Consider the following 12,396-nt stretch of genomic DNA (forward strand, 5'->3'; position numbering starts at 1 on the left):
TCGTCCGCTAGTCCTGCTCTCCTCACGATCCCCGCACCCCACAACCGTAGAAGGGATTCCATTGATCCCATAGGTGTCGTTTCCCACCAATATCTTTGGCGCACCAGGAAGGGGGCAGCGCAATTGTGAGGATCTGGCCTAGCGGTCGACCTAGCTGTTCTTCGTCGCCATGGCTCCAAAGAAGAAGATGACCACGTCGATTGGTTCATCCGGGAACGGGTTGGTACCGGCGCGGACCGGCAGCGGGCCAGTCACGGAGAGAACCCGTGGCGCGGCCCGCGAACATCTACATCACCCTGCTGGTCCCGGCCTGGCAAGTGGCGCCGTTCGCACGCCAGGCGACAGCCACCAGTCACGGGCTCCGGAGATGGAGTCGCCCCCCCCCCACAGGCGGCGCGGGCCCCCCAAGGGTGCCGCCATCCCGCCAGGCGGCGGCACAGCGACCTCAAAAACGCCAACACCGGCGCCCACAATGCGCTCCTCTCAGGTTGTGCGTGACGAGCAGCGTCACCCTGCCGTTGACCCTGCGCGCCACCCTGGGAAGAGTCCCATGCATCCATCACATGAAGAAGAGGGCCAGTGTGCACGCCGAGGTGCTGACGGAGGTGGCGAACAGCTGCGGAGCCGTGACGCAGCTCCTTCTAACGTGGTTAGGATTCGAGGCGCATCGCGGTCCACCCAGCTTTCGCCGCCACCCACACCAGCGGAAGCCCTAGCGCGCGCAGCTGCTCCTCGATTTCCCTCCGGTCCGCCGGTGGGACCCGTAGGCCGTCACTACACCGGTCCGCCGCATGCGAGCGGAGACTGTGCTAGAGGCAATGCAGCCATGCTGCACTCCCCTCATCTGTCCTGACTGCCCCGGGCGTCGGTTCGTCGCGACAACGCTCGTGATGATATTTCCATCACGTCGTCCGACCCGTGAACCAACTAATATCAGCGCCAAGTTCTTCGGGAGCGGGCTCACGAGGACGCTTGAACTACGATTGAGCACCGACGTGACGCATGCCACCAGTCAGACAGGCGGGCAGGGCCCGCTACGGACCACCCAACGCCGGGAGGCTACGGTGGCCTACCTTACGAGGAGGGCTGTCCGGGTCAAGAGGCAGCGCTGCAGGATTTGAAGAAATACCTCTCCTCTACCCCCAGTGCTGGTTGCGCCCAAACGAGAAGAACCGTGGCTGCTTTACCTAGCGGTAACAAATCAAGTGGTTAGCGCCGCACTAGTGGCGCGGTGAGAGGTCGACGAGAAGGCAGCAATAGCGGCAGAGCCAACAGATGGTAGGACGAAACCCACTCCGGCAGGGATCGATCCCGGCAAGATCGGGTCCCCGGCAGGGGCTGACGGCAGCACGACAGGGCCACGCAACCGGATGGAGAGGCGCAGAAGAAGAAAATGGTACAACACCCGGTGTACTTCGTCAGCTCCCTCTTGCAGGGGGCTAGGTCAAGGTACTCAGGTGTGCAAAAACTACTCTTCGGCCTCCTTATGGCTTCGAGGAAGCTGCGCCATTACTTCCAAACACACGAGATCACGGTGGTCACCTGCCTCCCATTGCAATGGATACTGCATAACCCAGATGCGACGGGGAGGATCCTGGAATGGTCCCTAGAGCTGTCAAGTTTCAGTTTAAAATTTGAAAGTACCTCGACGATTCAGTGCAGAGTCTTGGCGGAGTTTGTTGCGCAATGGACCTCAACGCCTAGCGAAGAGGTACAGTAGACCGCTCTCCCCAGCAAGGAAATGAGCCGCAACTGGATCATGTACTTCGATGGTGCCTTCTTGCTGCAAGGCGCGGCACTGGTGTGCTGCTTGTCGCACCCACCGGAGAGCACCTCAAGTATGTTATCCAGATGCACTTTCCCCGGGAGATGTCAACCAACAACACCGCTGAGTACGAGAGTTTGCTTGCCAGTCTCAGGATCACGGCAGACCTCGGAGTTAAGAAGCTCATCGTCAGGGGCGACTCACAGCTTGTTGTCAGGCAGATCAACAAAGATTATCAAAGCCCGTTGATGGAAGCTTACTTAGATGAGGTGAGGAAACTGGAGGAGTGCTTTGACGGTATACAAGCGGAGCATGTTGTCGGTGTACAAAAGTAGGGGCTCTGCTTTTGACCCCTTTACTTGTGCACAGGCAGTCAGAGCCTCCCGCCACGGTCACGCATAACATGTCCGGAAAGGGGAGCTGGGGAGAAGCCGAAGCCACAAGGACGACCGAAGCAACAACAAGGACCAAGGCCACAAAGATCAGATAGGCGTAGCAGGTTCCCCCGGCAAGGACTCGTGACAGGGCAGCCTCAGTAGCCCCGGCAAGACCCTTGCCGGGGTAGCTCGCCCATGCCAACCAAAGTGAGCCACCCTTGAGCCCACCAGCGCTCGACAAAAGCCTTGGGACAGGGCTCGGGAGGCACCTCCGTGGTGGCATGCAGATCTTTGTGAAGACATAAAATGCTCAAGATCAAAAGAGGATAGGAAGGCAACTATCCTCACCGAAGGAACCCACAAGACCTTGCCGTGGGAGCCAGCACGCCACGGAAAGACCCTTGTCGGGCCACCCGGCGACCCTCGCCAAGCGCACCGGTAGGGCCACCACCACCCGCACAAGCCAAGTCACCGCCGCCATTCGCATGCAGCTACCGACCCAACCAGCTGGGCAGGCACCTGCGTGGCAACATGCAAACCTTCATGGAGGCTCCACAATCGCGCCACCTCAGCTGCCTGCCTGCCTACATGGCACCACATGCACCGCTGGCCAGAGGCGCGTGTCGGAGTGAGGAGGAGCGGCGACGGACGGGACGGGCCTTGCCCCCGTCCCCGATAAAGCAAAGGGACACCTAAACCTCGCATTAAATGCGTCTTGTCCTGTAACACTAGCGATAAACTCGCAGTACTGTAGCACTTTCCACCTCCCGTGTGTCACTGTGGCAGCCCCTTTCGCCTATAAAAGGGGGCCCATGGCACACAGAGAAAGGATTTGGCTCTTTCAATCCTCGCAGCACCTAGAGCTATTCAAGAGCTCAAGAACACTAATACATCCACCAAAGCAGGATCGTAGGGTTTTACGCATCTTTGCGGCCCGAACCTGGGTAAATCCCTCGGTGTCGTCCGCTAGTCCTGCTCTCCTCTTGATCCCCGTGCCCCGCAACCGTAGAAGGGATTCCAGTGATCCCATAGGTGTCATTTCCCACCGACATCTTTGGCGCGCCAGGTAGGGGTTAGCGCAATTGTGAGGATCTGGCCTAGCAGTGGACCTAGCTGTTCTTCATCGCCACGGCTCCGGCGGAGAAGGCGGCCAAGAAGGTGGCGCTGCCCATTGGACGAAGGACGCCAAGGCGGCGATGAGAGAGATAAGTCATGCTGAATTTGAAGTTTTTTTGCTTAAATATAAAGTTATTATCCTCGACGGTTTGACCGATGTATGTGAAGCCTGAATGCAGAGGGGCCCTGCCGCAATTGGCAACGCCCTTGTTCTGTTTCGAGTCCGCTCAACAGTTCGAGCGGCCGCGTCAAGAGCAGCAGGGTGGCCTTCCGCCATCGGCAATGCTCTCGGTTCTGACTCGTGTAAAGCTCGACAGATCGAGCGGCCGCGCCAAGGGCGGTAAGGTGCTTTGCCCGGCAACAAGCACACCCGACAGGCTAAGGAGGAACCGTCCTGAGAGTGCCGCCCTGGGTTTATGTGCCGGTGGGCGTACCCAGTTGACGTGAGCTAGTCATACAAAGGAAAATCGAATATGAAAATAACGTGCATAGTTTTAGGGGCATCACAGAGTTATATTACACAAATTGCCGCCACGGTTCTTACTAAAGATAACTTTGTCTTGGTCATGAACCTGCAGCGGTGATGGAGAATGGGATGCCTAGTCCAGCGTTGGCCCTCCACCCTCTTGATTTTGTCGATGCGGCTGAGGATGTGCTGGATAGGCTCATTGAGCACCGCGGTTTCGACACCCTCCGGCCAGCACAGCTCCAAAGTCAAGGTCGGGGTGCCAGTACGCGATCTTGGTGAGCACCCTGGTCATGGTCCCCTAGCAGAGTATCCGGGATTCCTCCGCCAGGGAGGCCACCCGGTTGGAGTGAAGCCGCTTCAACGTGTCGCCGACCTTCTCGAAGTATATGGTCAGGTTGGTGTTGGGGATCAGGCTCGATTCAGGGGCGTACACCATCTCCGGCATCCCCATGATGGCCAGCTGATCAGCGGCCGAGCTTGCAATGGCAGCAAGGCGCCCGAGCCAACGCTTCTCGCCCGCCTTGTAGTCCTTGAGGTTGGCGGTCTTGTTGTTCAGTTGCTTCTCCGTCTCCAGCTCCTTGGCCAGGATACCCTCCCGGGTCATGGCCCCCGACAGCGTCTCCTCGAGCTCTCCCAGCTTCGGCTTGAGATCTTTGATGGAGGCGTTGGCCTCAAAGAGCTCTCCAGACTTGCTGATGACCTCACCCTGCGCCACCGTCAGAGAACAATTGAGCGTGTGCTTCTCCTGGGCCAGCTTCAAAGCTTGCTCCTCTAGCTCCTTCACCTTGGCGGCGTGGGCCTGAGCCAGGGCGTTGAGTGCCTCTTGATGCCTCCGCTCCAGCTCCTGGGTCCGTTGTAGGATGAGCTTGTCCACCTCCTCGTCCTTGCCCCAGAGCGTGGTGGCAAGCTTCTCCTCATGCTCGGCAAGGTCCTCCTCCTGGGTCTTCAGGGCGGCCTCGTGCTAGGACCGGACGACTTCGGCTTTGTCGGCCAACCTCTTCGCCCTCTCCTAGGCCTTCTCGATGTCAGCCAGCTTCAGGGCGAGCTCGACCTCACGGTTGGCCAGCTCACCCTGGGCGGCCTTCAGCTCGTCCTGAGCCTGGCGGAACTAGTCCTGTGCCTCGATGACGCGCCCCCCAGGTCCTCCTCCATCTTCTCCACCACCGCCGTCCTGGACAGGGCCTTGGCCAGGCGAGCGCGGTGGAGCGCTTGGAGCTTTCGGAAGCTGGCGCCCATGGCTTGGAGCAGCTGCTTCTCCTGGGCGCCGGCGCCACCAACGCCCGGCTCGTCAACCACCTCGAGCCCGGCAGTGGCAAGTGCCTCCTCGTCGAATACCTCTCCCTCAAAAGGAGCCCTGGTGCTCGACGCGCCAAGGAGATGGACGAAGAGGTCATCGCTGACCCTCAGGTACCTGCCGGAGCCGGAAGCAGCGGAGGAGGAGGGCAGGTCGTCAAATGCCACCTCCTCGGCAGTGGCCTTGCCGGCGTCCCCGGCAGGCCCCTTTCGGGGCTCTTCGGTGGGACCCTTGGCGGCATCCTCGGTGGCGCCCCTAGCGCCCTCATTAGCAGCGATCTTCTCCGCCTCCGCCGCGGCCTCCACGGCGACGTCCTAGATGGTGGCGTCGACCTCCTAGGAGGAGCGGTCTGGACACCAAGAAAAAGATGGGGCGAAGCCAAGATCGAAAGCCAATGAGGAAAAGAGGAAAAGGAGAATGCAAGCAGAAGAGAAGAGCGAGTAGCTTACCCGTGCCGGGCCGAGAGGCGGAATCCCCTTCTCCACCAAGGTCTGTCATCGAGGCAAATCCGCCAGCGCTTGTGTTCTCCTCCCCCTCCTCCATGTGCATGGCCTCAGTGCTTGGTGTCCTTGCCGGGGACGCCCCTTGGGGCGGTGTAGTCGACGGGGGCGGCACGGTCGGAGAAGCCCTCTGTGGCTCCCTTTGGTGCTGCTCCTCTCCTGCATCCACGGCACGGTTAACACTGAAGCATCGACCATGACGCACGTTGATAGAGGGAGAGTGGAGGAATTACGCTAGGCGCTGGGCTGGGGGCTGCTGTCTGGGCTGCTCGACACCACCAGTGGCGTACTGGAGGTACCTGCAGGGGCTGGCCACTCGCCGAAATCCTGGCGCTCTTGATCCTCTGGGCCAGCATCTCCACATCCCTGCAAGGTGAAGACAGGTAAGCAACGCCATTGGGGGAAGTGTAAGGAATGCGGAAGGAAAGCAGAGGCTTACTCTTCGTTCTCTTCCTCCTCCTCCTCAGTTGCTTTCCTCTTCCACTACGGGCTGAGAGGCCCGAGCTCTCTCTCCGGGCTGAGAGGCCCGAAGTTAAACAAATCATGCCCAATTCCCGCACCAATGTTTGCCGGCGAGGGGGGGAGGGCGATGGCGTCCGGGCGTGCTTGGACGACGACGAAGCAAATGTCCTCTTCTTCGACGCCACGACTTTCGCCGTTTTCTTCATCGCCACCGCCCTCGTCTGGCGCACGGGCGCCTCCTGGGCTTGCCGCAGCTGCACGGCCTGGTCGGGGTGGACCGGCTCACCGGAGGTGGCCCGCCGTAGGACCTGCCTTCTTCCGGTGACCGGAGGGTCGGCGGTCGCAGCCCACTCCACCTCGTCCTCCTCCTCCGATGACCCGTCGGTAGTGTCCTCGACGAGGGGAGCCCCGGTGTCGACGCCGCTGGCATCCCAAGTGGCTGTTACCCACCGGGCGAGCTCCCCCTCCTCCGCCTCCGCCGCGGCCTTGTCCACGACGCCGCCGGTGCTACTGGCCTCCTTGACGAGCTTTTCCTCCTCCTCGGCAAGCCTCGCCTCCTCCACCCTGGTGGCAATATAGTCCAGCTCCGCCAGGGAGGTGTCCTGGATGAGCCGCGGCTCGTAGGTGATGTATATCTCGTGCAGAGTGTCGAAGAACTCCTGCTCCACGAGCTCGTCTGGCTCGACCCAGTTCGGGTTGAGGCCATGCGCGTTGAAGAGCGGCATCATGGCGATGATCTCGTTCTAACAAAGAATTGTTGCTCAGCGGGACCACCCCCGCCGGCAGCTTGAAGACAGGCTCCTTGTCGACCTTGCCGGCCTTTGCGGCGGCCCTGGCAAGTTTGCCGGACTGCTCGACCTCGCCCACATCGTCGACCTTGAGCTGGAAGATTGACTGGCAAACATGGGCGTGCCGCAGCACCATCAGGTTGTTGTCGAGGCCGGGGCGCAGCCTCATGATGTCGACGGCGTTCACATAGAGCCAGGCTGGCCTCCCCTTGTCGTGCAGAGGGGCGATCTGGCGGCGGATGAAGTCCGCCCCGATCATCTCAAGGGTGAGCCCGGCCTGTGTGAGCCGGAGTATCCTGGTGGTGGCGACCGTCAGCTTCGCATCGTCGGCATCGACGTCGCCCCAATCAGCGCCACGGACCGGCGGCTTATGGCGAACCTCGCAGAACGCTGGCGGATCCTTTTCCTCAATCCAGCACCACCGGCCCCGCCATTATTCCCACTTCTCCTTCATGGCACCGTCCGGGTACGCCCCCTTGGCCCTCAGGATCCAGGCGACGCAGCCGACAATGGTGCCCCCTTCTGGATCCGAGGGGAGAAATAATGGCGAAAGAGCGCCGTGTTGGGGTACACCTCGACGAACCCCTCGTAGAGATGGGCGATGAGGGCCATGCACGCCACGACATTCGGAGTGAAATCCAAGAGGCAGAAGCCGTAGGTGTGCATGATGTCCTTGAAGAAGTCGGAGAAGGGGGGACAGAGGCCGCAAGAGAAATAGTCGACAAAGAAGGGGTACTGATGCGGGGAGGGCCCGACGCTGGCAGGGACGACGGTCGTGGCCGGATGCCCCGTGTTCTCTCCCACCGTCTTCGCGCCCCACAAACACTTGAACATCTCCCGGAGCTCGGGCACGCCGACCGACGAGGGAAAGTTGGCGGACTGCGCCGGCCGCGCCACCAGCTCCCTCTCCGGCTGCGCAGACACGCCGGCATCCTTCGCCACTCCCTTGCTCTTGGTGGGCTTCGGCGCCATGGCAGCTGCAGGAAGCAAAAAAGCGGAGGATGGCAGAAGCACGGCGGCAATGGGCTAAACAGAGAGGTTCGAGAAGAAGGGGGCGGTGGTTCTGAGATTGGAGGAAGACATAGGGAAGGGGCAAAGTGAGCAGCATGCCCGCGGTTATTCATTTTTATGGGGAAGGCGCGGGCCGCCACCTTTCCCATTAACTGCGATGCGATGCATGCGTGCGAGCTCTATCCCACGCATGCCTCCCATGTCATGCACGCGCACGACCCCCACGTTGTGCGTTCAACGCGGTTCGTGGGGAAGCGTAGCGGATGGAACAGTGGTCGTGGTAAAAATCTGCACGAACTGCCCGTGCACCGTTCCGGGCCTGGCCCAACAACGTGATGTGCTTATGTGTGGCCCAGGCCCGGGGGTTCCTGTCGGCGTACAAAAGTAGGGGCTCTGCTTTTGACCCCTTTACTTGTGCATGGGCAGTCAGAGCCTCCCGCCACGGCCACGCATAACATGACAGGAAAGGGAAGCTGGGGAGAAGCTGAAGCCACAAGGACGACCGAAGCAACAACAAGGACCAAGGCCACAAAGATCAGATAGGCGTAGCAGGTTCCCCCGGCAAGGACTCTTGACGGGGCAGCCTCAGCAGCCCCGGCAACACCCTTGCCGGGGCAGCTCACCCATGCCAACCAAAGTGAGCCACCCTTGAGCCCACCAGCGCTCGACAAAAGCGTTGGGACAGGGCTCGGGAGGCACCTTCGTGGAGGCATGCAGATCTTTGTGAAGACATAAAATGCTCAAGATCAAAAGAGGATAGGAAGGCAACTACCCTCAACGAAGGAACTCACAAGACCCCCAGCAAGATCCTTGCCGGGGGAGCCAGTGCGCCATGGCAAGACCCTTGCCGGGCCACCCGGCAAGACCCTCGCCAAGCGCACCGGTAGGGCCACCACCAGGCCCGCACAAGCCAAGTCGTCGCCGCCGTTCGCATGCAGCTGCTGACCCAACAAGCTGGGCAGGCACCTGCGTGGCAACATGCAAACCTTCGTGGAGGCTCCACCACCGCGCCACCTCAGCTGCCTACCTGCCTAGATGGCACCACATGCACCGCTGGCCAGAGGCACGTGTCGGAGCAAGGAGGAGCGGTGACGGACGGGACGGGCCTCGCCCCCGTCCTCGATAAAGCAAAGGGACACCTAAGCCTCGCTAAATGCGTCTTATCCTGTAATACTAGCGATAAACTCGCAGTACTGTAGCACTTTCCACCTCCTGTGTGCCACTGTGGCAGCCCCTTTCGCCTATAAAAGGAGGCCCATGGCACACAGAGAAAGGATTCGGTTCTTTCGAACCTCGCAGCACCTAGAGCTAGTTCAAGAGCTCAAGAACAATAATACATCCACCAAAGCAGGATCATAGGGTTTTACACATCTTTGCGGCCCGAACCTGGGTAAATCCCTCTGTGTCGTTCGCTAGTCCTGCTCTCCTCACGATCCCCGCACCCCGCCACCGTAGAAGGGATTCCAGTGATCCCATAGGTCTCGTTTCCCACCGAAACATGTCCCTCGGGCGGAGAACAACATCGCCGATTACCTGTCAAAGTGCGCCGCCCTCAAGCTACCTGTGGAACCAGGTACTTTTGTGCTTCAGTTAACCCAACCATCCGTTGAGCCGTCAACCGGGCAGAGCAAGCGGAGTAAGCTAAGCTCCGGCAAGTACTTCCCCACCGAGCTCCCCGGAGCCACCGGGGAAGATGTTGTCGTGGATGCCGCTTGTGCCGTAGAGCAACCAACTCCGGCAGGACCTCGTGTCATGGTCGTGGAGGCGGCCGCTCCCGTGGCAAAGGACATGCCTTTGGTCCTTGCCGTCGAGACACAGGCTCCGGCATGGGCGCAGCACACCGTCAGTTTCCTTCAAAAAGGGGAGCTTCCTGAGGAGCAGGAAGAGGCAGAAAAAGTAGCCCGCCGGTCCGCTCTGTACCAATTCATTGATAACGTGTTGTACAGAAGAAGACTGAATGGGGTGAAATTGATGTGCATCTCCCGAGAGGAAGGACTAAAGCTATTGGTAGAGATACATGGAGGCATATGTGGCTCCCACATAGGGTCGAGGGCCCTTGCCGGCAAGGCTTTCCGGCAAGGTTTTTTCTGGCCCACCGCCCTCCAGGATGCGATGGCACTAGTAACCAAGTCTGAAGCGTGCCAGTTCCATTCAGAGAAGCTTCATCAACCAGCTCAAGCCCTTCAGACTATCCCTCTCTCCTGGCCCTTCTCGGTCTGGGGGCTCGACATACTGGGCCCTTTCCCCCATGCCGTCGGGGGCTTTGAGTACTTGTACGTTGCAATCGACAAGTTCACAAAGTAGCCATAGGTGGAAGCAGTGAGGAAGGTGACAGTGCAGTCAGCCATCAAGTTCTTCAAGGGGCTAATGTGCCGTTTTGGGGTGCCCAACAAGATCATGACCGACAATTGCACACAGTTCACGAGCCACGCCTTCATGCAATACATTGAGGACCTCGGCAGCAGGGTCTGTTTTGCTTCCGTGGCACATCCACGGAGCAACGGCCTAGCGGAGAGAGCAAATGCTGAGGTCCTGCGAGGCATAAGGATGAAGACTTTTGACAGGCTGCACAAGAGTGGAAGGCGCTGGATTGATGAGTTGCCGGCAGTTCTTTGGTCGATCAGAATGACGCCAAATCGAGCCACCGTCCAGACACCCTTTGCCCTAGTTTACGGGGCAGAAGCAGTTCTCCCCATGGAACTCATATATGGGTCACCTCGGGTGCTCTCTTATGATGAGCTTGAGAAAGAGCAATTGCGGCAAGATGACGCGACGCTCCTTGAGGAAGATCGTCTCCGGGCAGCTGTGAGAGCAGCACGCTACCAGCAAGCCTTGCGCCGCTACCATAGACTCAAGGTTCATGCCCGGAGCTTTGAGGAAGGCGATCTTGTTCTTCGGCACACTCAGTCGGCCAAGAATTCCAACAAGTTGACGCCGAAGTGGGAAGGCCCTTATCGGGTAACGCGAGTCACCAGGCCCGGCGCAGTCCGGCTGGAGACCGAAGATGCCATTCCAGTGAGCAATTCCTGGAACATCGAGCATCTTCGCAAGTTTTACCCATAAGGCGCAGCTCCCGGGCCTCTCGGCAAGCCACCCTTTTGTACAAGCCTTGCTAGCAAGGCATGTAACCCTTTGTACAAAGCCAAGCGCAGACCCTGAGCATAAATAAACGAAGCACTGGCGCCCTAAGTTATAGCATGCATGCTAGATTGAGTCTCTTCCTTGGTTAGGGTTGATACTGCTTAGCGGCGGCTAACCCCTATCTTAGAGGTCGAATGTGCGTCTCTCTGTTCCTCTCTGTCTTCTTTTGTTTGCAGGGCACATAAGTATTCTTGCCGAGCTGTTTTGGAAGGAAGGGAACGGACCGGCGCCCGGACCCCGGCAAGCCAGAGTTGCCGGGGGCTGCAAGAACAAGGGTCCCTTCGCTGCAAGCCAAGGTCGCCGGGGGCTACCGATCCAGATAAGGCTTTTATCCTCTATCATGCATTTCGTTATGGACTGGGACACGTGAAACCCCGTTCTATCTCTAAACTGCTGTGCTCCCCCTTTTCGGTACCCAAGGATTATCCCCTGAGTCCGAATTTGGTCGTAGCCGCGGCGGCAAGGAAGGGGAATAGGGAGCCTAAGCCCACCTCATCCGTGCCTCCGCCAAGAGCGTGAGAAAGGTTGAGAAAGGTGGGGAGATGGCAAGGGAGTTGCCGGGCGGAAAAGCGTTTGTCTTAAAGATAACAAGGATTCACTCCTTGTCGTGGATTCCTCCCACGAACGAAAATCCCAGCAAACATCCCTTTTTCATTAAAAAACATCCCGTACAGGTACAGTTCATACGAAATGAAAAACATGAATAGGGGGATTACAAGTTCTAAAGCTAACAAAGGCCCGAAGGCTTACAGGACTAAAAATATATAAGGTGCCCGTAATCCCTTTCTTGTCCCTCTCCTCAGGAATTGGAACAAGAAAGCAGAAGGGCAAAAGGGGCGCCTAGGCGAGCTACGAGTGGCAGACGACACCAAGAGAACATCTCGGTGGACGTCCAAGGGCTGGATGGTGATGGCGGCGCCGGAGGTAGAGCTCGAAGACGAGGCGGCAGGACGTCAACACGCGACGAAGGCGTCGGTGCCCGCATACTCTGACTTGACGGCCTTGTCGCCCGTCCTCTTCCTCTTCCGCAGCCTCCCTACGCCAGCCGCCCAAGGAGACGACCCCGAGAAGTTCAAGGAGCCGGCATCACGGATGATGGGGTCACCAGTGCCACATGGAGCGGCGCTCGACACCTAGTCGGACCCGTCATCCTACCGCCCGCTACCCTCGTCGACGCTGCCGTCTCTGCCGTTGTCTTCCTCGCCACTCTCGCTTGCGGAGGAATCTTCATCGTCGGAGGAGCTCTCCACGCAGCACCTCACGCGGGTCCTGAAGTGCCCGAAGATCTTGATGGAGAGGAGGCCACCCTCCATTTGTTTGAAATGGAGAGCGAGCCCGTCCGTCAAGCTATGGAGGCGGGCGAAGGTCTTCCACCCTCAGTGAAGATACATGACGTGAGGGGCGGGGAACTCGACGTCGACCCACGTGCCACTGTTCCCACAACCCCTCATGTGCAGCCACAGCGCCTGCGGC

This window comes from Triticum aestivum, chromosome 4B (genome assembly GCF_018294505.1).
Source record: "Triticum aestivum cultivar Chinese Spring chromosome 4B, IWGSC CS RefSeq v2.1, whole genome shotgun sequence".
In the NCBI taxonomy this organism is placed as follows: Eukaryota; Viridiplantae; Streptophyta; class Magnoliopsida; order Poales; family Poaceae; genus Triticum; species Triticum aestivum.